Consider the following 26083-nt stretch of genomic DNA (forward strand, 5'->3'; position numbering starts at 1 on the left):
CTCAAATAAGAACCAAATTAGACTGACTCCATCGACAACAATAATACTTCAGTGCTTCAAAAAAGGTTTCTTCGGGAGTAGTTTCTTGCCCCTGTTCTTCAATGACATCAACATTGCTTGAAGATGTAAAGAACTTATTCAAAGAATCCTTCAATGGTAGAATTTTCGGATCACTTTCTTTCTTTTTCCTTCTTGTTTCAGCACCCGACAATTGCATCTTCTTAGGTAACATGGCAGGCTAATGTCCTAAAATCATAAAGAAAAGATCAAAAGAGGATACAAAGAATTAGGAATTTATACATCGGATGATTGGAACCCTAGACATGTACATAGAATGACAAAAAAAATGATTGATTGAATTAGAAAATTTAAAACTTCATGCATACTGAAATTGGAGGATGGATCATGGATGTATAGTTGAATACGTAATTAAATACTAAATAAAGAATAAATAAAGTACTGAAATTGTCAAATTAGGGTTTGGGGGATGGACTGGAACTGAGGAACATGGATGGAAACATTCAAACGTACTTTAGGGATTGGGGACGGCCGCGTTGCAGACTTCAAGACTTGTAATCGCCAGTCGGATGTATACTTGTATACGTATTGCCGCGGTGCCGCCTTGCCGGATGCCGGATGGCCGGGCCGCTGGGTTGCTGGACTGTCGTGCGGCGTGCCGCGCGTGCAGCTCCAGCGGGCAGCGGGCCAACGGTAGGCGAGGCGAGGATGACACGGCAAGGCGCCGAGCGACGGAGCGAGGAGGCCGACGGGCATCACGGCGCCTGACGAACCTAACCTACGAAGGAAAAGGAAAACGAGCAGACGTCTGTCTGCCAACTGGCGTGAGTCACGGTGTCGCTTCGCGACTTCGCGTTCGTTAATCGATCATCGATGGCTTGCTAGCTATCTGATGGGTCTAGCCCATCTTATTTCTTTTCTCTAGTTCTTTTGTATTATTTTTACCTATTTTTTGCTGGGCTATAATACAGATATATACTCTGTCATGGGCCCCCCTCCTCGCCTGGGCCCTGGGCCGTCGCCCCGCCGCCATACCCCCAGGGCCGGCCCTGTTGGGAGCCCATATTTCTCGTGTCTTTTGTGTGTGTGCAAATATTTAGAGAGAAGGCCACAACAACCGAACGATATAAGGGTTCTTAAGCCACCCAAGCAGCATTACATGAGGTGTTTTCCGCCGGTGACCGAATGTAACTGGGCGGGCAACTGAAGGTGTCCGTGCACCCGACCGCGACGGCGCCGTCCGCCGCCGGCGCGTCGGCGGGCGATTCTGGGCTCTCGCCGAGTCCGACGAAGAAGACGCGGACGACGATGGGGATGCATCCCCGGCGGAGGCGCCGCCCTCACCGACACCTTCAGATCTCGTTTGCGATTTATTCCATGCAGGTTATTGCGAAGATGAAGTGGCCATGACGATCGATCAGGTTCTGCCACTGGACGATCCGGCGCGTATCGGTCTTCACGCAGGCGAGAAGAATGAGATGATCCAACGCGTAGTTCATCAGAAGACGGCGACGTCGGCGCTCGGACCGTGGAAGGGACCCATACCTAAGGTGAGTCTTCCGAATCTCATGTTATTCGATATGATCAGGCCAGAGTCTTGGATCACTGTTAAGAACAAGAAGAACGCGAGGCGGCGCGCAGGTAGTCCGGCAACGGCGGCGCCCATGACGGCAGCGGCGATGACCATGATCTCGCTCGCGAGATCACAGCGATTGACTCAGTTGCTAGGTGGATTTGGGCCGGTTCGGTGTGGACCGGGTCCGCGAGATGTTGGGCCGGAGAAAGATGGGTATGAGGCCCATGCTGGACCGGGCCACTCTCCTCCACCTATTGCGTTGCCATGCACGTACGAGCGTGATTGTTCTCTCGATCGTGCGCAGCCGCCTCTTCGCCCTAGGGTTCGTAGGCACGGCACGAGAGGTTTTCCTGCCTCTGGTCTACGTCGAGCTAGGAGGATCTGCCCGCTGCCTGACATGGCCGGCCGCGGGGCGACGCCGCCGCCAGCCAAGAAGGCCGCTTCCGGTCCTGTGGGACGGGGCGGGACAGCTCCGCCACCGACGGTGGCCGCTGGACGAGGAGTCCCGACGTCGTCTGCCCAGAGGCCGCCGGCGGGCGAGGGCGCTACTCAGGGCAACCCGGGGCGAGGTGCTGGCCCCGTGGGCGCGAGGCCTCCGGGGCAAGTGCCCGTCCAGTCGGCCCCTGGTCGGGACGGCTTGAGGCCCCCGGCGCCGGGCGCTGCACTTCCTGCTCTGCCGGTTGTGGGTCGCGGAGGGCTTCGGCCTGTTGTGCCGGGCGCGTCCAGTGTGGCTCCGGCTGGCCGCGGTGGAGGGCCTCGGCCTGTTGGGGGCTTGCCGGCGCCCTCGGGCAATCAACCTCGGGCTACTCCTCCACCCCATTACGTTGCGAGGCCGACGCAATACCGGACCGGTCCGTCTCAGACAAATAATAGAGAGTCCAAGGATCCGCCCCGAGGCCAGTGGGGGGATGATGGGTATGATGCGTATGGTGACGAACAGCACCGAGGATCTTCTTCTACGGGAGGAGGTCGTGGATATGCCTGGCAAAGAGACGGGTCGGCTGAGAGACCGTTTCTCGGCCCGGCAGGTGGTTTTGTCGAGGGGGCCTCCGGCCCGGATCACCGTCAGAGAGGAGGCTTTCGTGGCCATCGTGGTGGTCGGGGTGGGGGCCGTGGGAGATTTTGCCGACCGCCCTCGCCCCGGGCAGTTGATCCTGCGGCGTCTACAATGGAGCCTGGCCATACTGCCACTGAGCTTCCTCCCCAGGCGATGGAGGTGGTGAATGCCTTGGCCAGTGTTGAGGTTCCTGAGACTGGGACGGTGGATGAGACTACCGACAGGTCTGATGCCGAGGGCGTCCAAATATGCACGTAAGAAGGAGAGGATGATTTGCTACCATTGTGGTGAGAAGGGCCACTTCATTGCTGAGTGTGTGGCCCAGCTGTGTGAGTCGTGTGGCAAGCCTGCACATGACTCCGGGGAGTGCCCGTTGTTGCGTGACCTGCCCCCGACGCTGAATATTTATGGAGTCTATTGTGCTGAGCTCATGTTTTTTGAGTCCCCGGCGGCGAGAGAGGTCCCGGAAGATACCCTGAGTTTGACTACCGGGATTGTGAAAGCGACCCAGGGCGCGGTGACTAAGACACAGATTGTGAGGAGGCTTCAGGAGCTGGCTCCCGGGGATTTTAGATGGGAATTGGTGCCTATCGAGGATAGGGTTTTCAAGGTTGATTTCCCTACTTTGTTGAGCTTTGGCTTGTGTAGAGTCCCCGGTACTAAGTGTATCCTGGAGTTCCACGAGTGGAAGCAGGTTGAGCCTAAGGGAAAGCCGCTCACGCAGGTCTGGTTGCGGTTTTTGGGGGCTCCATCTAAGCCTCTGCAGGATGCTCGAGTGGTGGCTAGTATGGGCATCATGGTTGGGAAGACAGAAAAAGTGGATATGGCTTTCACACGTGCCCATGGGGTGGCCCGGATTTTAGTGAGTGTTCTGGATATTGAGTTCGTGCCTGATAAGGTCAACTGGACCTATAGGGGAGAGGTGTTCCCGCTTGAGATCGAGTTTGAGGACGCTGACTTATTTGCTGATGCGGTTAATGGTAACGATGTTGACATGCACGACAGAGATGGCAATGCGGGGGACAAGGGGTCACCGTCAGATGAGCCCACGCGAGAGGGGTCTAACGGTTCTCACCCAGCTCAGTCGTCTGGGGATGGGACCGGGGTTGAGCCTGCAGCATCACCAGCGGTGCCCATGACTACTATGCGTTTTGGGTCCTTTGAGCCAGCCTCGGCACCTCCCAGACTATGGAGTGACCGGGTAGATTCTGATGATTACCTTGAGCACACGCTCCCTCTGTTGGAGTTCGAGGGGGATGCTTGCTTGTCTGCTGGACGACCGACAAGGACTTTGGTCGGGGCTACGGTGAGGAGGCCGGAGGGTGCTTCTCTTGTCCTGGCGCCTCACGTGGACGCGACTCCGATGTCGGCGACTACGTGCGCAATGAGTTGTGGGGGAGGGGGTTCGGGGCAGGTGGCCCCGTCTTCTCCCATCCCCATCCCGACCTCGGTGGCGTCGGTGACGCCGGCCCCGAGGAGGTCGGCCGGTGCTGGGAGAGGGAGCCTGAGGCAGGCGGCCTCGGCTCCTGCTTCTTCGATGGTGGCGGTATGTAGGGTAACGTAGTAATTTCAAAAAATTTCCTACGCACACGCAAGATCATGGTGATGCATAGCAACGAGAGGGGAGAGTGTGATCTACGTACCCTTGTAGATCGACAACGGAAGCGTTTGGTTGATGTAGTCGTACGTCTTCACGGCCCGACCGATCAAGCACCGAAACTACGACACCTTCGAGTTTTAGCACACGTTCAGCTCGATGACGATCCCCGGACTCCGATCCAGCAAAGTGTAGGGGAAGAGTTCCGTCAGCACGACGGCGTGGTGACGATCTTGATGCACTACCGTCGCAAGACTTCGCCTAAGCACCGCTACAATATTATCGAGGACTATGGTGGAAGGGGGCACCGCACACGGCTAAGAATATGATCACGTGGATCAACTTGTGTGTCAAGGGGTGCCCCCTGCCCCCGTATATAAAGGATCAAGGGGAGGAGGCCGGCCGGCCCTCTATGGCGCGCCAAGGAGGAGTCCTCCTTCTAGTAGGAGTAGGCTCCTACTAGGAGGGGGAAAGAAGTGGGGAGGGAGAGGGAAAGGGGGGCGCCCCCCCTCTCCTAGTCCAATTCGGACCAGGGGGGAGGAGGCGCGTGGCCCACCTTTGGCTGCCCCTCTCTCTCTCCACTAAGGCCCATATGGCCCATTACTTCTCCCGGGGGGGTTCCGGTAACCCTCCGGCTCTCCGGTTTTCTCCGAAATCACCCGGAACACTTTCGGTGTCCGAATAAAGCCGTCCAATATATCAATCTTTATGTCTCGACCATTTCGAGACTCCTCGTCATGTCCGTGATCACATCTGGGACTCCGAACTAACTTCGGTACATCAAAACTCATAAACTCATAATATAACTGTCATCGAAACCTTAAGCGTGCGGACCCTATGGGTTCGAGAACAATGTAGACATGACCGAGACACGTCTCCGGTCAATAACCAATAGCGGAACCTGGATGCTCATATTGGCTCCTACATATTCTACGAAGATCTTTATCGGTCAGACCGCATAACAACATACGTTGTTCCCTTTGTCATCGGTATGTTACTTGCCCGAGATTCGATCGTCGGTATCTCAATACCTAGTTCAATCTCGTTACCGGCAAGTCTCTTTACTCGTTCCGTAATACATCATCTCGCAATTAACTCATTAGTTGCAATGCTTGCAAGGCTTATGTGATGTGCATTACCGAGAGGGCCTAGAGATACCTCTCCGACAATCGGAGTGACAAATCCTAATCTCGAAATACGCCAACCCAACATGTACCTTTGGAGACACCTAGAGCACCTTTATAATCACCCATTTATGTTGTGACGTTTGGTAGCACACAAAGTGTTCCTCCGGCAAAAGGGAGTTGCATAATCTCATAGTTATAGGAACATGTATAAGTCATGAAGAAAGCAATAGCAACATACTAAAAGATCGGGTGCTAAGGTAATGGAATGGGTCATGTCAATCAGATCATTCACCTAATGATGTGATCCCGTTAATCAAATAACAACTCCTTGTTCATGGTTAGGAAACATAACCATCTTTGATTAACGAGCTAGTCAAGTAGAGGCATACTAGTGACACTCTGTTTGTCTATGTATTCACACATGTATTATGTTTCCGGTTAATACAATTCTAGCATGAATAATAAACATTTATCATGATATAAGGAAATAAATAATAACTTTATTATTGCCTCTAGGACATATTTTCTTCAGTCTCCCACTTGCACTAGAGTCAATAATCTAGATTACACAGTAATGATTCTAACACCCATGGAGCCTTGGTACTGATCATGTTTTGCTCGTGGAAGAGGCTTAGTCAACGGGTCTGCAACATTCAGATCCGTATGTATCTTGCAAATCTCTATGTCTCCCACCTGGACTAGATCCCGGATGGAATTGAAGCGTCTCTTGATGTGCTTGGTTCTCTTGTGAAATCTGGATTCCTTTGCCAAGGCAATTGCACCAGTATTGTCACAAAAGATTTTCATTGGACCCGATGCACTAGGTATGACACATAGATCGGATATGAACTCCTTCATCCAGACTCCTTCATTTGCTGCTTCCGAAGCTGCTATGTACTCTGCTTCACATGTAGATCCCGCTACAACGCTTTGTTTAGAACTGCACCAACTGACAGCTCCACTGTTTAATGTAAACACGTATCCGGTTTGCGATTTAGAATCATCTGGATCAGTGTCAAAGCTTGCATCAACGTAACCTTTTACGATGAGCTCTTTGTCACCTCCATATATGAGAAACATATCCTTAGTCCTTTTCAGGTATTTCAGGATGTTCTTGACCGCTGTCCAGTGATCCACTCCTGGATCACTTTGGTACCTCCCCGCTAGACTTATAGCAAGGCACACATCAGGTCTGGTACACAGCATTGCATACATGATAGAGCCTATGGCTGAAGCATAGGGAACATCTTTTATTTTTCTCTCTATCTTCTGCAGTGGTCGGGCATTGAGTCTTGCTCAACTTCACACCTTGTAACACAGGCAAGAACCCTTTCTTTGCTTGATCCATTTTGAACTTCTTCAAAACTTTCTCAAGGTATGTGCTTTGTGAAAGTCCAATTAAGCGTCTTGATCTATCTCTATAGATCTTAATGCCTAATATGTAAGCAGCTTCACCGAGGTCTTTCATTGAAAAACACTTATTCAAGTATCCCTTTATGCTATCCAGAAATTCTATATCATTTCCAATTAGTAATATGTCATCCACATATAATATCAGAAATGCTACAGAGCTCCCACTCACTTTCTTGTAAATACAGGCTTCTCCAAAAGTCTGTATAAAACCAAATGCTTTGATCACACTATCAAAGCGTTTATTCCAACTCCGAGAGGCTTGCACCAGTCCATAAATGGATCGCTGGAGCTTGCACACTTTGTTAGCTCCCTTTGGATCGACAAAACCTTCTGGTTGCATCATATACAACTCTTCTTCCAGAAATCCATTCAGGAATGCAGTTTTGACATCCATCCGCCAAATTTCATAATCATAAAATGCGGCAATTGCTAACATGATTCGGACAGACTTAAGCATCGCTACAGGTGAGAAGGTCTCATCGTAGTCAATTCCTTGAACTTGCCGAAAACCTTTTGCGACAAGTCGAGCTTTGTAGACAATAATATTACCGTCAGCGTCAGTCTTCTTCTTGAAGATCCATTTATTCTCAATTGCTTGCCGATCATCGGGCAAGTCAACCAAAGTCCATACTTTGTTCTCATACATGAATCCCATCTCAGATTTCATGGCTTCAAGCCATTTTGCGGAATCTGGGCTCACCATCGCTTCTTCATAGTTCGTAGGTTCATCATGATCTAGTAGCATGACTTCCAGAACAGGATTACCGTACCACTCTGGCGCGGATCTCACTCTGGTTGATCTACGAGGTTCAGTAGTATCTTGTTCTGAAGTTTCATGATCATTATCATTAGCTTCCTCACTGACTGGTGTAGGTGTCACTGAAACAGTTTTCTGTGATGCACTACTTTCCAATAAGGGAGCAGGTACAATTACCTCATCAAGTTCTACTTTCCTCCCACTCACTTCTTTCGAGAGAAACTCCTTCTCTAGAAAGTTTCCGAACTTAGCAACAAAAGTCTTGCCTTCGGATCTGTGATAGAAGGTGTATCCAATAGTCTCCTTTGGATATCCTATGAAGACACACTTCTCCGATTTGGGTTCAAGCTTATCAGGTTGCGGAATCTGGGCGCCACAGCCATCGTCGTCGGCAACACTGCCACCACAGCCGCCATTAGGACGTCGGCCGGCCGCCACGCCTCCATAGTCCAGATCTGGGCCGTCAGGAACCAGATCCGCGCCGCCGCAGTCTAGATCGGGGTCACACCCTTGAGCCATGGGGCCCCGCATCACCCTATGACCCGCGAGAGGAGGAGTGCCTCCGCCGCCGCAGTCGCACGCACAGGCTATGTCCGGCGCCAACCACGCCGGCGACGGAGGGGAGGAAGAGGAAGGAGCGGTGAATCGGCGGCTAGTGTTGGAGCCCCTCGGTCGCCCGCGCGGGGGGGGGGGGGACGAAGGGGAACTATCACATTATCGAAAAACGGGGGGGGGGGGGGGGGGTACAAGGCTAAGCTCTCCTCATATAACATGGGAACGAAAGGGATAATGCTAGTGTCCACTATATTCATCTCTTCCCCTGTCTGGTCTTTGGAGCATGTCCACTAAATTACCACTTTCCTGATGTTTAGTTTATACAGTTCAGTAACTTTAGTTGTAAGCTCTATATAATCCTTATTTATTTATAAAACCAATCAATTTTGGCCTGCTTTCTGCCAATCTACTTGTGTTGTTTTAAGTTGTATATCTAGGGTAATTCTGTAGATCTGACCATAAACCAATCAATTGGCCTGCCTTCTGCTAATCTTATCATGTTGTTTATTTTTACTCAAAAGGTAAATAAATGACGCACCACATTAGACAGCACAAAGGCAGATCTGAGCATGAGAAAGAGAAGGAAATCATGAATTTAATCTAACCCACCTCAGCCATGAGATGGTAAGCTTCATAGCAGCTACCAGCCGGAGTACTGCTCCTTGACTTGTGCTACCTCCCACCTCGGTGCAGCTTCATGCAACACACAGCAATCTTCATCACGTGATATCTTATTAAATTTCTGTTCTACTACAGAAACTTAGAATGGAGGTAATCTGAAATAAAACACTAAATAACTATGTCACCTTAGTATCTACAGAGGAGCAAGAAATTTGCATATTAATTAACATAGGATGGTCTAACTCAGTCAAATCTGAAGTTCTTTGTCATTCAAAAATTTACTGCAACAAATTTAGATTTAGCAATTAAAATTAGATTAAAAACTGGAAGGATATGTGGAGTACAGACCTTCATCGGAAAAGAGCAATTGTACGTCAAATTATTTCACTAAGTCACACCCTAATAGGCATTTCAAAGCATTGGATGATGACTTTCCTCATAGGAGATATATAATTTACAAAATTTCGAGGTGACATGGATATTTGTCATACGGCACAATTGCAGTCATCGTAACTAACTTGACAACTAAGAGCAAACAGATTGAGGTGTTGAATTTTTGACACGTCTTACATAAAGATAATGTGTGTGTGTGTGTTGTGCAGGATCCGGGGAAGGGTTCGACCACTTTGAGTCTATATTACGCAGCCTTTCCCTACATTTCTGTTTCGGTAGGAGGCTGTTTCCAGGACTTGAACCCGTGACCTCATGGTCACAAGGCAGCAGCTTTACCACTGCGCCAAGACTCTCCTGCTCTTCACTTCTAACTTAACCGCGAGAAATCTGTCAGAGTTTGTGCAGTTAGTTCTACATTCAACAATTGCTGCCCATTGTTTTGTTAAGCAATGCAATGGTTACTGAACACAAAATAGCAGATCGGATAAACAGAAAATATAACAAAAATTTGTGAAAAAATACACCTCATGTAAGGATAATTGTGATCGTTATCTCTTACTCCCTCTGTAAAGAAATATAAGAGCGTTTAGAACACACCTATTTTGCAGATATAAATAAGCACTAAACTACAAGGAACACCAGATACATGGTTCATACTATCACATTATTATTTTTTCAAAATGGTGTACGATCACATTATCAAAAAACGGGTTTCAGTTCACCAACACGGAAGCAAGCTTTTATCAGCACACATTTATGAAGAGAAGAACGTGCCTTGAGAATGCATCACCAATTCACCACAAGAATTTTACTTTGTTCACACGGGGGTAAAAGGCTAAGCTCTCCTCATATAACATGGGAACGAAAGGGATAATACTAGTGTCCGCTGTATCCATCTCTTCCCCTGTCTGCTCTTTGGAGCATATCAAACTATTCTCTGATGAAGTTGAAAGCATACCGGGTCTATTGCTGACAACCGGTACCTGGTCAAGAGAATGCAAAGTTTCAATTGTTTGCTCCACTGGATCATACAGACCGATTTTCCTCCCGGTGTTGAGCATGATCCTCCCATCATCGGGGTCAATAGCCAATGGCACCACAACATTTGTCTCCAGGGAGTAGCCAGGACATGCTTTCAAGTGAATTATGCATGCTCTGCTCCATTGGCCATGCTCTAGCTTCCACACATCTAGAGTGTCTGCTGCCGGGTCTGCTAGAACAGCACACAACACTCGGCGAGCTCAACCAAAAACGCACGGCAATGGTTTCTGCTATGCCATCTCGCAAACCATGAAGGGCAAGGGACGACCTGAAACATTTTTGTAGTGATGTCGAAAGAGACAACGGCCCATTCCCAGCTCTGTCCCAACCTTGGTTCACTCATCCAGTACAGAGTAAATTGCAAAAAACCACCACAATTACGGACCCTAATTCACAAAACCATCACCATTCGATTTTTTTTCAAAAAACCATCAATATTATGCTGACAGTTTTCAAAAAACGCTGATAGCTCGATTAGGAAAGTTTAAGTGGAAACCTGACACCTGGGGCCTGCTGTGAGGTGCCACGTGTCCCTGGGCGAGACGGCGCTACTGGTCAACCACGTCTCCCCTGACCTTTCTCCACCTGCAGTCGTCAGGAGAGGTGGAGCGACTCACACCTCCGTTACACGCACGATCCGCGCTGGCTCCGTCCAGCCGGACCCCTAGCGCATGAGCCTCACAGCGCCGCCGCCTCCGGCCCTCCCTTCTCTTCCCGCGACGCTGCTCCCTCGTGCTCGTGGCGCAACGGAGCAGCATCTAGCCGGCCGCGAGGCAGCTCCTGCACGGGCTCCTGGCGCAGCTGACCAGAAGCGCGGCTGGTCACGGAGGTCGCCCGAGTCGTCGTCGCCATCCTCCTTGATCTCAGCTCATATGGTCGACGTCGCCATGTCAGAGATGTGGAGGTGCATCTCGTCGGAGTTAGAGGAGACGAGGAGGCGCGGTGAGGCGCTCTGGACGAGGCGGCGGAGCGTTCTCAAGCCGCCGCCACCTGCTACTCCATCCAGCCGCCACCCGCTGCTCCCTCCGGCCGTCGCCACCGGCTGCTCCGCTGCCGCAGCAGAGAGCGGAGAAAGAACGACAGGGCGCCGGCGGCTTGCCTCGCCTCGCCGGAGCCGGTCGGAGGTTCGGCGCGGGATCCTTACGGATCGGGACGGCGGCGGCTGTTGAGTGGATCGGGGCGGCGGCGGCGGCTGTGCAGATGGGGACTGCGAGGGCTGTCGTGTGGACGGTACGGGGGAGTAGGACGGCTATGACTGTATTTTTTTAGAGGAGAAAAAGATGACACCGACATGTGGGCCCATGTCTATTTTAAGGTCAACTAATCTCTAGTCAAACGCCGTCAGTTTTGGTTGCCACATCATTGCTTACAGTCGGGCCGATATCTCAGTTTTAGAGTCAGCAAGTGTTTATCTAAGCGATCAGCGTTTTTTGAAAACTATCAGCACAATGTTGATGATTTTTTGAAAAAAAATTGAATGGTTTTTTGTAATTTACTCTCCAGTACAGCACCCCATCAAGATAGGCAGGCGGCATACACTCACGGGTAGAGGTGGTACCCAGTTCTGACGGGCAGGATCCGGGGAGCCGCACCACCGTAGCGCGCATGTCAAGTGATACTGACGAGATTTGAAGTCCTTTTGGTGATAGAAGATTTCCACAATAACATGTTCACGAATCAAGGGGTCAAAAGTCAAGCCGACATTCTTGTTGCCGACGGTAAAAGCATGCTCTTCTGCTTGAAGCATCCTCCAGTGTAGGCCCAAAGTTGGCCCCAAGTTAGAGTAGCACCAGAAAAAACCTGTACATGGGTTGCAGATAGTCCTTTGTCTCGGTGCTCACCAGGTTCAGCCCATGGCAAGGCTTGGAGCAAACCACCTTCGTATCAAGCAATCGACTGTGACTAGGAGTTCCTGGGAGACATCCATTCAAAGGAGCAAAACTGAAGCCCAATTGTCCAGTGCCCTTGCCCACAAGCATGACCTTGGGCCTTCTGTCGATGTTCTTATGCTTAAAGTACGACTCGATAAAATTTTCATTCTCAATCAATCTGAGCCACTGCTTGCAGACCAATTTAGAGTGTATTGCTGATTTAGCTGGGAGGCGGAGTAGGATCTCTCTAAGGGGAGTGCTTCGGTACAACCCCCCCCCCCCCCCCCCCCCTCCCTAAAACATATAGTGGGTAGTATGATAATTTCACATTATGCATAGGAATACCCACCCGACGCCGTACGTCGCGCGCGACGTCGTATGCCCGCCCGCGTATGCCGCACCCGTCGCTATACGCCCGCCCGCCCGCGTACCCGCACCCGTCGCCGTACGCCCTCACGTCTTGACGTTGGCGTGGACAGTTGTTGGAGGAAAAAAAAGACACGGTAGCCGTCGACGCCCGCCGTCGAAACCCTGAACCCTAATGCATCCACGCCGTCTCCACGTTGGCCCCCATCTGCACGAAGTCGCCGTCGCCCGAGTCGCGGCCCAAACAGGCCGCCGCGCGTGCCCCGGCGCCTTTACCGCTGCCGGCGCGCGTGCCCGCCGCCGCATTCCATTCCCGTCGCCCAGATGGCCGCCCACCCGCGATCTACGTCGCCGCCTCCCTCCGCGCACTACGCCTACTACGACCAGCCATCGTCCTCACGCCGCCGACACCTGCCTCCGCCGGCCAGCAACGTCACGCCGTCATCACGTTCGTCATCGGAGGAAATGGATCCGGCTGAAATCCTCGCCGCCGTGCAAGAGGTTGGTTTGAGACATTGTTGTGCTTGATAAGATAGTTGTTTTAGGGATGATGTTACACGGTGTTTGATTCATCGTACAATTTTTTTTAACTATATATAGTTAGAGGAGGAGGGAGATTATGATGGCGATGATTACGGCGAGGACAACGAAACCTCGTCACGGAATATGGATGAACCTCGTGAGGAGAACTACATGAGTTTGGATGAATCTTATAGTGACAATGTAAGTGTGATCAATATTGATAAAACAATAAATATGAGGGGGTAAATATGATAGACCGCACGGAAAATTTAATATTTTTTTACATGATGCAGCGACATGGCGATGATGATGATGATATGGATATAGATGATTCATTTGCTGAAAGTGCACTCTGGGTATGTTATTAATAAAATCAGAGAAGAAATGACATAATAACCATATCAGTGCTTACATGTTTTTTTTGCAATGCGCACAGATGGACGAGGACGGGGACTTTGTGAGGAATATTGTGGACGATGAAAGTGACAAATCGCACGTTGATGCATCTCATGATGACAGCTCCAGCAAAGTAAGTTTTGAAACTTACATCACTAAAGTACATTTTAAAATTATAACTGACTGACATAAATGGTTTAATGCATTAATTTACAGGGAGATGTAGATGGTACAAGCGGGAATGATGAGCATGTTGGTGATGATCTGTTTAATTTTGACATCGGATTTGATGAATATCAGCAAGAATCATTGGACATGCATTGGAAGGCCATGAGGAAGACGCTCAAGTCACTAGGAGATGCTTACAATTTCTATAATCAATATGCGTACGAGCGTGGTTTCAGCGTAAGAAAGGACTCACTGAAATATTTGAAAGGTCCTGAGGCAACTAAGCGCTTGAGAAAGTATGTGTGTGCGAGAGCTGGGAAACGACAGGAAAAACGTTGTACAATGGAAGGCAGGACCCGCAGGCTGAGAGGGGAGACTCGTTGCTTCTGCGATGCGCGTATAACTTTGAAACTTGATAAAGAGCGTGACGTTTGGTATGTCAGCAGTTTCAATGATGATCACAGTCACGTTCTAGCTAGACCGGATGAAGTCACGTTTCTTCGGTCTCACAATCAGATAAAAGAATATCAGAAGGCTGAGATCTTAACCATGGCAGGTGCTGGAATCAGGAAACATATGATTTATGATCAACTCGTTGCGCGCTCCGGGTCATATGCAAAGGCTGGTTTTGGGAGGAAGAAGCTTTATAACATGTGTTATAGAGAAAAAATGAAGTTGCTTGCACAAGGTGATGCAGACACTGCCATTGGGACCATGATGACCAGAAAAGCGAGAGATCCAGATTTCTTCTTTGAGCACACCGTCGATGATGAAGGAAGGCTGAAAAACATATTCTAGTGTGATTCTCAATCACGTCGAGACTATGTTGACTACGGTGATGTGACAGTCTTTGCCAGCACATATAGGATGAATAGGTATGGCATGCCATTTATACCTTTTGTCGGTCTGAACAACCACCGTTGCACCACGGTATTCGGTTGTGCTCTTGTGTCTGACGAGACGGAAGATACATATGTCTGGTTGCTTCAGACGTTTTTGAGGGCTCACTGTCAGAAGAGGCCCAGGTCAGTAATTACTGATGGAGATGCAGCTATGATTAAGGCCATAAGAAGGTACTTTCGGAGGTTTGGCATCGTCTTTGCTCGTGGCATATTGAGAAGAACATGCAGAAACACCTTCATCATAAGTCTCTAAAGGAGTTCAGGTCTCTACTTTATTATGCCACTTCAAAAAAGGTATTTGAGGAGAGATGGGCAGCATTTACCGCCAAATGGCAGTCGGAGAAAACAAAGACATGGTTACGTAGGATGTACAAGAAGAAAAGGCTTTGGGCCGCATCATATCTGTCAGGTGGGTTTTTCTTAGGTATGCGAAGTAACCAGCGAAGTGAGAGTCTGAATTCATGCCTTCACTTGCATCTAGACTCCGGTATGACTATTGTTGATATGATTGTGCACTATGAGAACTGCATAGTTCGTCTCCGTGAGAATGAGGCGCATGACGATTGCACAAACTCACAGACAGTTCCGGTACCAGTATTGGATGAGTGTAAAGATATTGAGAAATCAGCTGCCCGTGAGTTCACTGCGGCAAACTTTTATATCTTGCAGGAAGATATGAAGAAGGCACGGGAGCTAGAGGTCCTTGAGAGACTGAGAGGAGCAGACACTCACAGATTCATACTGACATGGAAGGAAAATAGAGATATCAGATTCACTGTGGACTACACCCCAGGTAACTTAGAAGAAACTGTGAAGTGCAGTTGCAGAAGCATGTATCGCAAAGGACTTCCTTGCAAACATATTCTTCACCTTCTGATTCAGCTACGCTTACGTGAGATACCGAAGTGTTTAGTACTGCGAAGGTTGAGCCAAGTTGCAAGGGGTGGACTTCCCGTGAAGCGCACTAGCGATCTGTTTGCATGGGGATGGGCAGGTGCAGGGGACAGAGCTAGGTACAGCGAGTTGACTATCTTATCTGCTGAAGCAACTCATAAAGCATGTCATAAACCATTTTTATTCGACAAGTTGAAGGCGGCTCTGAGGGACATAATAGATAATGATTACACTGAGGAGGATGAGCCTGGTGCGGAGGTACAGTTTGTGAACGACGATGCATTCGAGCCTAATCAAGATCATGGTCTTGTTCGTGATCCCGCAAAAGTTAACACCAAAGGCGCACCAAAACAGAATGTTAAAGGCCGCGGTAAGGATGGTCCTGATGTCACTAAAAATGGGCGACCAAAAGCTTTTGATGAGAAAAGCAAACGTCAATGTGGACTGTGCGGTGTTGCGGGTCATTATAAGTTCACGTGCCCTCAAAATCCTAAGTATGATTTTCTTATGTTATTGTATATGTTATTGTTCAAACTGAATTTATTTGTTCATTGTGAATTAACACATATCTTATTGTTATGTAGGAACTTTGCTTAACTTGTGGAGTATGGAAGATTGGTTCACCCTTTGATTGAAGACAGTTTTATTATGGATGGCTATGGAAGATCGTTCCACCCTTTTATTGAAGACAGTTTTTTAATGTTCTATACATTTGATCTTTAATAATTGTTATAATATGTTATATGAACTTATTTTACTTCGTTGATGTCAGACTATTTTGTTTTGATGACAGACTATGTAATGCAAGAAGGAGTTTTACTTTGTTTATTTTGATGTGTTAATTTTTACTGTTAATTTTGTGCAAGTCGCTGTTGTTTATTTTGACGTGCTCATTTTTGCATAGTACTGCCGTCGCTGTTTACTGTATATTTTCTGCATTGCACGGTCGCCATCGCTTAGAACGCCGTCATTTAAAAAAAACACCCGACAAGTGCGCCGGCGGCACTGTCCCACAGTGGCAGCGTCGGCCGGCGGCACTGTCCCACAGGGCAGAGTCGGACGGCGGCAGCAGTACAAGGCAACGAAAGGAGTTCGATAGCCTATGTGCCGCCGGGTATATAAGCCGGTCGTCGCGCGCTCCGTCGGCCGAGGTGGGACTAAACATCCCAAGTCGCCCCGCGTGGAACTTGGGCCGTCGTCGCGTCGTGGGCGGAAACAATGATATTGGGCCGGCCCACACGGTCACGCGCGTCGCTGCAGGCACGGCGGCTGCGATAGCTAAGTTTTAGTCCCACCTCGTCCGACGGAGCGCGTGACGACCAGCTTATATACCCGGCGGCGCACTTGCAGTCGAGCGTCTTTGATTAGTTATGCTACCCATCGTTCGACGCTGCCCTGTTGGACAGTGCCGTCGGTCCTGTCTGACATCAGACTGGCCGGTGCACTTGTCGGCAATTTTTTTTTGTAGAAAAGGAAATTAAGAACGTCGGTGTTATAATAAGCGACATCAACAGTGCTTTAAAGTGCATAATAAATACATGTACATTTTTTTAACATTCAGCAGTACAGGAAAACAACTTGACGACTGCGCAACTATAAATATGAAGATTTCAAATGTAAAGACAACGGCATGAAGACAACATAATAATCCAAATGTCATTCTCGACTTAAATATTCAAAATAGTAGTGTCTTCTTCATCACAAGACATGATAGTCGAAATAAATGTAAACATTATTTGAGCCTACAAAATTTTCTTTTACAAAAATTTTGGCACATTTATTTCTTCTTTGCAAGCCGGGTAACTTTGTCCTTCACATCGTTGAGCGTATTTTCTCTCCGAAAAAATAAGCTGCGCAATCATTAAGTCCCTCGATTTATCAATTGACCCCTGTTAGAACTTCATATTAGTACAATTCAAATAGTATTACATAATGAATTTAATTGAATATAAGCATTTGAAAAAACCAGACCTAAGAAAAATGGCTTGTCCATTTTTCACCGTTCCAATATTGAAAGCATCGAAGAACAAATATTCCACATGAATTGCTGGTCCGTACAAACAACAGTTCATAAGTTCGCATTTGAGGTAAGATATTAAAACAATATGAAAGTATTTACTCACCCGTCTTCTTGTTGTGGGATGTTATACGTTTTGATAGGTCAGGTAGACACATCCGGAAAATTCACAGCACCGCTTGCATTCGCATCACGTATGTCATATCCAAGTTGATTTTTCTGTTCATATACATAATAGCACGAAAAGAATTTAACATAGTTCAGTTACTAAATGATAATTTCAATATGCTCGTGTAAATTTATGCCGTACCAGCTCCTCAACTTTTTCTGTAATTTCACTGTCAAGTTCGGGTCCCATCAAAGAATCAAGAACCCTGGAACTCTTCCTTCGGGCGATGCATGACAACCGAAACCCAGTGGGTATTTCCCTTATTAAGAGGAATATAAAGCTGCATCACAACGAAAATATGATGCAATCAACATATACTATCTTATTATTTATATCCCATATATGCATACTTTAAGGCAGTTGAGCTTACCTTATCTTTTTTAAAATACTCATCGGTGCATCTATTCAAGGGTTCATTCTTCTTCGCCACAACTTCGTTGTTATTTTTTCCTCCCTGGGTATCCGGTCTAAATTCAAGTAACCAATTGACCAGCCAGGTCGGCATTATATGACGATCTTCACCAACAACTCCCAACAAATACGGCGAATAAGCATTGATAACCTGAAAATAATTTAAATGATGTATAACAATTCCAATTTGCATTGAATGCTAATAGAAAACAGAACAATAACTTACATCACCGGATAGCCATTCATGGTCAAGAATCTTACAAGCCCTCTCTGCATTCAGACCTTCGCGCATGCCATCATTGAATATTTCCTTCTTTCTATGTTTTGCTGACCGCTGATAAGCACGAACAAACTTAACACTAGCTTTAATCACATCGTATTCTTCTTCAAAGACTTCTTTCTCGAATAGTTCTGCAATACATGACGGTAATATGTTAATAATTCAATGATAAGTAGTAATTTCAGCTCGAAAATAATATGATAAAACTCACTTGCTTTTGCTGAACGCTTTGCACGCTTTGTAGGTATAACGAGAATATAAGGAGACTTTATAAGGTTTGATCGTCTCCGCTTCCGTTTCCCTACACCCTTCTCCTCTACCTCATCTTCTCCAATACAATCTACCGATCCACGTGATGCGATTTCATCTGTTCCTAAAGATGTAACGGATTTCTCATCAGATACCTTAGGAACTTCGATAGGATCTTCTTCATCACCCTTGAAACTATCGAAATATTCAGGTGTGCAATAATAAGGTGTCTTCTCTTCAGAATCATTAATATCATCTTCATCATCCTCTTGCACATTCTTTTTTCCCGGTGTTTCGAAATTGTCCACGTCAGGATTATATACAAATTCCTTACGAGGTTTTCCACCATAGTTTCTACTTTCACTATTTTCACCATACTCATTCTCTTCTTCTTTTTCACTATCACCGGCTTTGTAAAATACAGCGCTTTTGTTCAATTTCTCTATGACCCTCTGTGATTAAAAATTAGTTGTAATTAGTTATGTGACACATCGAAAACCATTGTGAACGGCAAAATCAGAAAACTTGTACCTGAGCGCATAGCTCCGGCATACGAAGCATATCCTTACGAATGTGCTTCAGCTCAGTCAAAATCCGATCCATAATAGGGTTCTGGGTAGCTGAAGCCTCAGATGTACTCACGCCTGTTCTCCTTCCAGTAATGTTAGACTTTCTCGTACTGGATTTCTTGTTCTTTTCAGCCTGTTCCATTCTTATTTTGTTTAAGCGGTACTCTTCAGTAATGGTGTCATCGATCTACAACATAAAGAATCATACAATCATATTTAATTAATAATTAATTGCAGACTTTAAATGGAAAAATAAATATTTAACGTATTACCATTCCAACACCACGACCATTTTGAAAGTCGTACTTGTCTCTTTTCTCCGCTGCCGCTTCTGTCCAATTCCTCATCAAGGGGCTCAACAACGCTAAAGGATCATACTTTGGACCGGTGCTTGGCTGCACCTTCTCCCAATATAGATACTGCAAAACAAACACACAACCATTTAGCATGTGTTACACTATTATTACATAATACAACTATTCAATTTTAAAAATAAATCATACCTGCAGAAGTGCTAGGTTGCCACGTGGCCATTCCCTAACACGACCGGGCTGCAAGACCGTACCAATCTCCGACAAACAAAACCGCAAAGTGAATGCGTTCCAGTTGAACTTTTTTATCTGCCTGACATCTTGCACTAGTGCATAATAATTCTTCGGAATGTACTCATCAGACACTGGTGCAATTATAGTCCCTAACAGGACGAGAAACGTCATCCCAACAAATTCATCGTCCGCATTTTTATTTCTCATAATCTTCTCAATAAGATCATCAATCAATATTTTACCATTCTTCTTGTTAACAAAACTAGCTGGAATTTTTTTTATTGCTTTGCCTTGGTCCATACTCAAAAAACTAGAAACATCAACTCCTTCATTCTTCAAACCAAATATAACAAACACATCATCAGGCCTCAATGAAATCAACCCTTTTTTTCCGGCTGCCTCTTGCACCATGAATTTTTTACTACTAGGATTGTAACCTTGAATCATAAGCGCAAGCAAATTATCACGCATCTTGACCGAAGGTATTCGTAACATGCCCTCCATCTCCGTTTCGTAAAACGTAAATCGCTGACTTGATGTTAATTTATTAACAAGAGTAACCCATTTTTCTACAGAACATGCAATCACACCATAGATGTCCATACTGCATATAAAAATATCTATGTGACGTTGCACGCAGCTAATGTGTTATATAATGTTGAAAATTTTAAAATATATACCTGCCCGACGGCGACTACAACGGGCGACGGCGATCACAGCGTCTGACGGCGGCGTCTGACGGCGTGTTCACAACCGGCGCTGACGGCGAGTGGTGACGTCGGCCGCTGACGACCGGCGTTGACAGAGGGTGCTGACATCGACTATTGCTGGGTGACAACGGGCGTTGACGACCGACACTGACGGCGGGTGGTGACGTCGACTAGTACGGGCTGACAGCGGCGCGACGCTGTCGGGCGGGGAACGACAGTGTGGGCGGCGGGCGACGGGGATCAGATCGGGCGTGTCGTCGGCACGTACGACGCAAAAAGGGCATGCGCGACGTGATTGGGCGACGTGATTGGGCGACGTGCGCGTTTGTCGGGAATATTCCCTCGGATAGCGACGGCTCGTGCAGATATTGGGTAGATATTTTGCTGCGTCGGGCCCGCGGCGATTATTAAGTGGGCGACGACCAGTCTACAATATTGAATATGTATTTATTTGTACAATTTTGTCATTTAGTGTATTTTTTATAAACTTTGCATGAAAAACAAACATGTTTTGTGCCCAATTTTTTTTCACAGGCCATAGTGACCATGCAGGGCACGCACGCAAAAAATTGCCGCGTTTCGAGTCTGTATGGATTTTCTACGATTTTCCGGGCCGAAAACCCCTAAAATACTGTCCGGACGTGACGCAACTTGCGTTCGTTGTCGGATTTCGTTCATTTTGGCCGTGGGGTGCCCGGGTGGGGCCCCACACGCGCTGCCAAAAGTTGGGTGCATTCCGTGAAACCGCTCAGGTACTTGCTGTGGAAGGGGGTGATTGCGGTATGGCCGGAGGGGACCCTCGGTCGCACGTCTCCGCTTCGCATCCGCCAAACGTGCCCAATTTTTTTTCATGGGCCACAGTGACCATACAGGGCACGCATGCAAAAATTTGCCGCGTTTCGAGTCCGTATAGATTTTCTACGATTTTCCGGGCCGAAAACCCCTAAAATACTGCCTGGACGTGATGCAACTTGCGTTCGTTGTCGGATTTCGTTCATTTTGGCCGTGGGGTGCCTGGGTGGGGCCCCACACGCGCTGCCAAAAGTTGGGTGCATTCCGTGAAACCGCTCAGGTACTTGCTGTGGAAGGGGGTGGTTGCGGTATGGCCGAAGGGGACCCTCGGTCGCACGTCTCCGCTTCGCATCCGCCAAACGTGTCCAATTTTTTTTTCACGGGCCACAGTGGCCATGCAGGGCACGCACGCAAAATTTGCCGCGTTTCAAGTCCGTATGGATTTTCTACGATTTTTCGGACCGAAAACCCCTAAAATACTGCCCGGACGTGACGCAACTTGCGTTCATTGTCGGATTTCGTTCATTTTGGCCGCGGGGTGCGCGGGTGGGGCCCCACACGCGCTGCCAAAAGTTGGGTGCATTCCGTGAAACCGTTCAGGTACTTGCTGTGGAAGGGGGTGGTTGCGGTATGGCCGGAGGGGACCCTCGGTCGCACGTCTCCGCTTCGCATCAGCCAAACGTGCCCAATTTTTTTTCACGGGCCACAGTGACCATGCAGGGCACGCACGCAAAAATTTGCCGTGTTTCGAGTCCGTATGGATTTTCTACGATTTTCCGGGCCGAAAACCCCTAAATTTTTGTCACGTCTCGCGTTTCTAGAAAATTCATAAATGTTAATGAATTTAAAACTATTTCAGATAATGTTAATGAATTTAAAAATTCTCGGATTCATAAATGTTAATGAATTTAAAAATATTTCAGAAAATGTTAATTAATGAATTAAAATATCTCACCTTTTTGATTATTTTTTAATTTGTTAAATTTTTTATTTCTTAATTTTCATTTTTTCATCCACCGGGCTTTACTATATGCACATATTTTAACAACATCTGAACATTTCTAAAACACTTTATAAACATTTAGAAACACTTTTGACTTTTTATTCAGTTTTCTTTTATATTTTATGTGTTTTCACGATTTTTTTGCTACAATTTTTAGATAATTGCATACCTTGTTTTGTGCTATGTATATTCGATGGAAATTTTTTAAATATATTGTGAACAGTTTTATGCATGGGTCGGAAAATTTTCAAATTTTTGTCAAAATAAGCGTTCAATATTTTGCTAATTTTTTGAACAAACTTTGAAGACAAATTAAAACAACATTCGAACAAACTTGATTGAACATAGATATATTTTACATAGTCCATTAAACACTACGGAAACAAAACGAGTTCATCCGAACATAAACGATTCATAGTTCATACTTAGAACATTTTAAAAAAAAATACAACTACTCCTCGTCGTCGCTACCTAGCAGATCGATGACCGCACCGTCACCGCCGTCACCGCCGCCGTCGTCGTCGTCGCTGACCTGGGCTAGCCGCTCCCAGTCGATGTCGTCTTCGTCCGACGACTCTGCCGCCTCCACCTCCGCCTGCGGGACCACCGGCGGAATCGCCGCCGCCACCTGGATCGCTGCCGCCTGCTCGGCGGCTTCCCTCGCAGCCGCCGCCGCCTCTGCAGCCGCCGCTGCAGCCACCGACGGCCGCAGGGCGACGAGGTAACCCGGCGTATCGTCGGGATCGCCGTCCTCCCGAAGAACCAACTGCTCCGGCGGGGCGGGGGGATTGGCGGTCGCCGGCGCAGGTGGTGGAGGGGCCCGACGGCCGCGTGATTCTGGACGGGGGCGCGGGACGAGGTCTGCCGTGCCGCCGGACTCCGCGAGCCGGCACGCGCGAATGACGGCGGCGTAGTCTTTGCCGTCCCAGAACGCGTGACGGCCGGCGATGTTTTTGCGGCCACCAGTCCGCTTCTCCTCCGCGGTGGCGCCGGGCCCGCGCCTCGGGTAGCCGTCCTTGTCGAGCTTCCAGTCGTGCGGCAGACGGCAACCCGACGGCACGAGGAGCCCAAACCGGTACAGCTCCTCTGTCTCCGGCGTGCTCAGGCTCGACGGCCACGCACTCGGTCCGTCGCCGCCGCCGGTGCCGGAGCTGCTGCCGCGGTGGAACGACATCTCGCCGGCGAGCTTTTCAGAGGTGGATGTGACGACGGGTCGGGGGAAGGAATGGTGTGAGCGGCGACGGGCGGACGGGGGTGGTTTTTATAGGGCAGACGACGGGGGCGGCGGGCGGACGGGCAGTAATGGCGACGGACGGGTGGGTCGACGGCATTGATGCGCACGGGATACGACGGGGCGGCAGGCGGTGGGACGACAGTCGAGGGCGGCGTTGCGGCAGTCGAGGGGACGGATGGGACGGGACAGCGGGGCCGCTATCCACGCGCCACGACGCGTTTTCCGCGGGCGACGCGTCGCGGATTGACCACCGACGCTGTTTGACCACCGACGGGCGCGTACGTACGTCGCCCCACTGTACAAAAATACGCCGTCCTTGCGCGAGTGTAAAAAAAAAGCCGTCGCCCCACTGTACAAAAATACGTCGTCTTTGTGCGAGTGTAAAAAAAAAGCCGTCGCCTCGCGCACGGGTACGTCGCGGGAGCGGGGCTGGGGGGTGATGGGGAATGAGCATCCTACCTTTTTTTAAGTTTTTACATGAAGGGGTATAAGACGATCTGAACCGTTGATGTGTCTAGGGGGTTGTACCGAACAAGAAGTGTCTCTCTAATCGCCTTAGCCTGGGTGGATGACAAGGTTATCTCTTCATCTGTTTTATGCACTGGAGATAAGGTCTCTTCAAATAAACTGAATCTTGAACTAGGGCGCTCGTATCGAGGGGATGAGTGTGTCTCCATGACTGAAAGAATGGTCTCTAGAGCTTCAGACCTAGGGTCATAGGTGTGAACCTTCTTCTCATACTTGTTGTCAATCTTGTGCTTACTGGTAGCGATGATTATCTTCTTCCTTGATGACCTGCAATCGCCGAAAGACCCAATAACTCTGAAAATTTGTGGCTCACGTAAATCTCTTGCCAACTGTCCAGAGAAATCGATTTGATGATGCAGTGACCATCCGCCTGAGCCATAATCCAGCAGTTTCCAAATCTCCAATGAGCAAGCATGAGGGGCTCGGTTGCGAAGGTCTCGGACCATACACAGTTGGCCATCCATCTCCACTAGGTGCTCTCCTGATGACCAGGGCCTGGAAGTCGGGCGTGGTGCTGCTCGTGCCCAGAAGGGTGGTGACCGGACGCATGTGAAGGTTTCCTCTGTGATCGAAAAGCATATGATGGCAACTCTTGGTGTTGTAGGATCCATCAACCAGTGCAGGCAACCGTTTGCAAACACAGGTGGTAATTTGTTCAGTGATGCATTGGTAACGGCGGAACTTACTAATTCGCGTAAGCTGGAGGGCACTCCACCGGCGACATGCCTCCAGCGATCGCCATGGCGACCCCCGGGCGTGTACACCTCGCACCTAACCCCGACCTTGTCATGGCACATACCGTTGATCAGCCTCACCACCTTGTGCTCCTTCGTGAGGGCATCAAACCCCAGCCCAGTAGTGGACCTTGATGCTATGTCCGTTGAAGGCGGCAGACGCGTGGCTGCCCGTGTGGCCGCGTTGCAGATGTAGTAGGCCGTGGAGAGACCGTCGTACAGAAGGGTGAGGCCGCGGCACGGCACCGGGGTCACTACCTCCACACAGTTGCCACGGGCGCCGTCAATGGTGAACAAAAGGTGCCCCCAATCTCCGGTGCTGCCGCCTGATGACGACGGCGTGAAGGGGCGAGCGTACACCGCGGTGGAGAGAAATCTGGCGGTGGGTGAGATGTAGAGCAGCTTCTGTGGTGCCCTCCGTGCGGCCATGTGGAGGCTGCGGAACTCATCGGAGGAGAGTAGCGCGTCCCAGGAGCGGCAGACGGCCCGGAAGCGGAGGACGGATTTGACGGGGAGCCACTGCAGCACCTCCGTGATCATCTCGTCCGGAAGCGACGCCGCCTTGTTGATCATCCTCCTCTTGTTGGCCTCCGTAGGCATGTCCTCCAGGTTGCTCCTACGCATCATCTTCAACCTCCGATCTGCTCCACGGGATAAATTCTTCCGTGACGAAGAGTGTTCGGCGGCGCAGGCAAACGCTCGGTTTCCCCACAAAACTGGGCGAGGAAGCAGTCTACACTACGAAACCGAGCGAGCTTGCGGGCCGGCCCACTTCTGTTGCTTCATGGCTGGGCCATAGATAGGATTAGTATACTATCTAAAAAAAAGAGATTTCTCAAAAAAAATCTGAAAAAAAGAGGATTAGTTTTCCAAAAAGATATATCGTAAACATTACTTGTAGACCCTAAACTTGTCTAAAAAAACTTGTAGACCCTAAATTGTCTCAAGAAAAAAATTGTAGACCCTAAATTGTCTCAAGAAAAAAAATTGGTAGACCCTAAAAGTATTGTAAACAAAATTTTACATGTAGATATAGGTGTCTACTATAGGAATAGGAATTTTATCAGCATATTTTTATATGTGCGCAAAAAAATTATAAGGATCAAAACAGGGTTTCCTTTTGTTGTCGTTGGGCCAGAAACTTGTTATTTTGCGCAGCCTGCAAATCAACATGTTATTTAGAAATAATATATAAGTCCCAAAAAATATAGAAATAATATATTAAGAACACATAGAAAACATCTATATGTATTCACACAACAATTTACAAAGAAGTTAAACAGTACGAAGTAAATATGTTTTTAGAAGAAAAAATGTATACCGCCTCGAGCTGAAAAGCTAAAATGACATCTTGGAAAGGGTCAACAAACCGGTTGTGTTTCAAAAGTACTAGAAGAGTTGGGCGCGCTATGGTGCGCTGTTGGTGTTCTTAGGTTTCTTTAAAAAAATCACTCACTCTATTTTCAAATATAAGGTATATTACTTATTTGTAAAGTCAAACCTGTTAAGTTTGATCAAATTTATAGAGAAATTATGATTAGGTTCATCATGAAATGAGTTTGCATATT

The 26083-nt window shown here is 48.1% G+C and overlaps 1 pseudogene; it reads right to left on the minus strand.

Moving 5' to 3' along the window:
* Nucleotides 1-25139, minus strand: LOC125521539 (annotated as a pseudogene).
* Between the last annotated feature and the right edge of the window lie 944 nt (nt 25140-26083).

This window comes from Triticum urartu, chromosome 1 (genome assembly GCF_003073215.2).
Source record: "Triticum urartu cultivar G1812 chromosome 1, Tu2.1, whole genome shotgun sequence".
Lineage (NCBI taxonomy): Eukaryota > Viridiplantae > Streptophyta > Magnoliopsida > Poales > Poaceae > Triticum > Triticum urartu.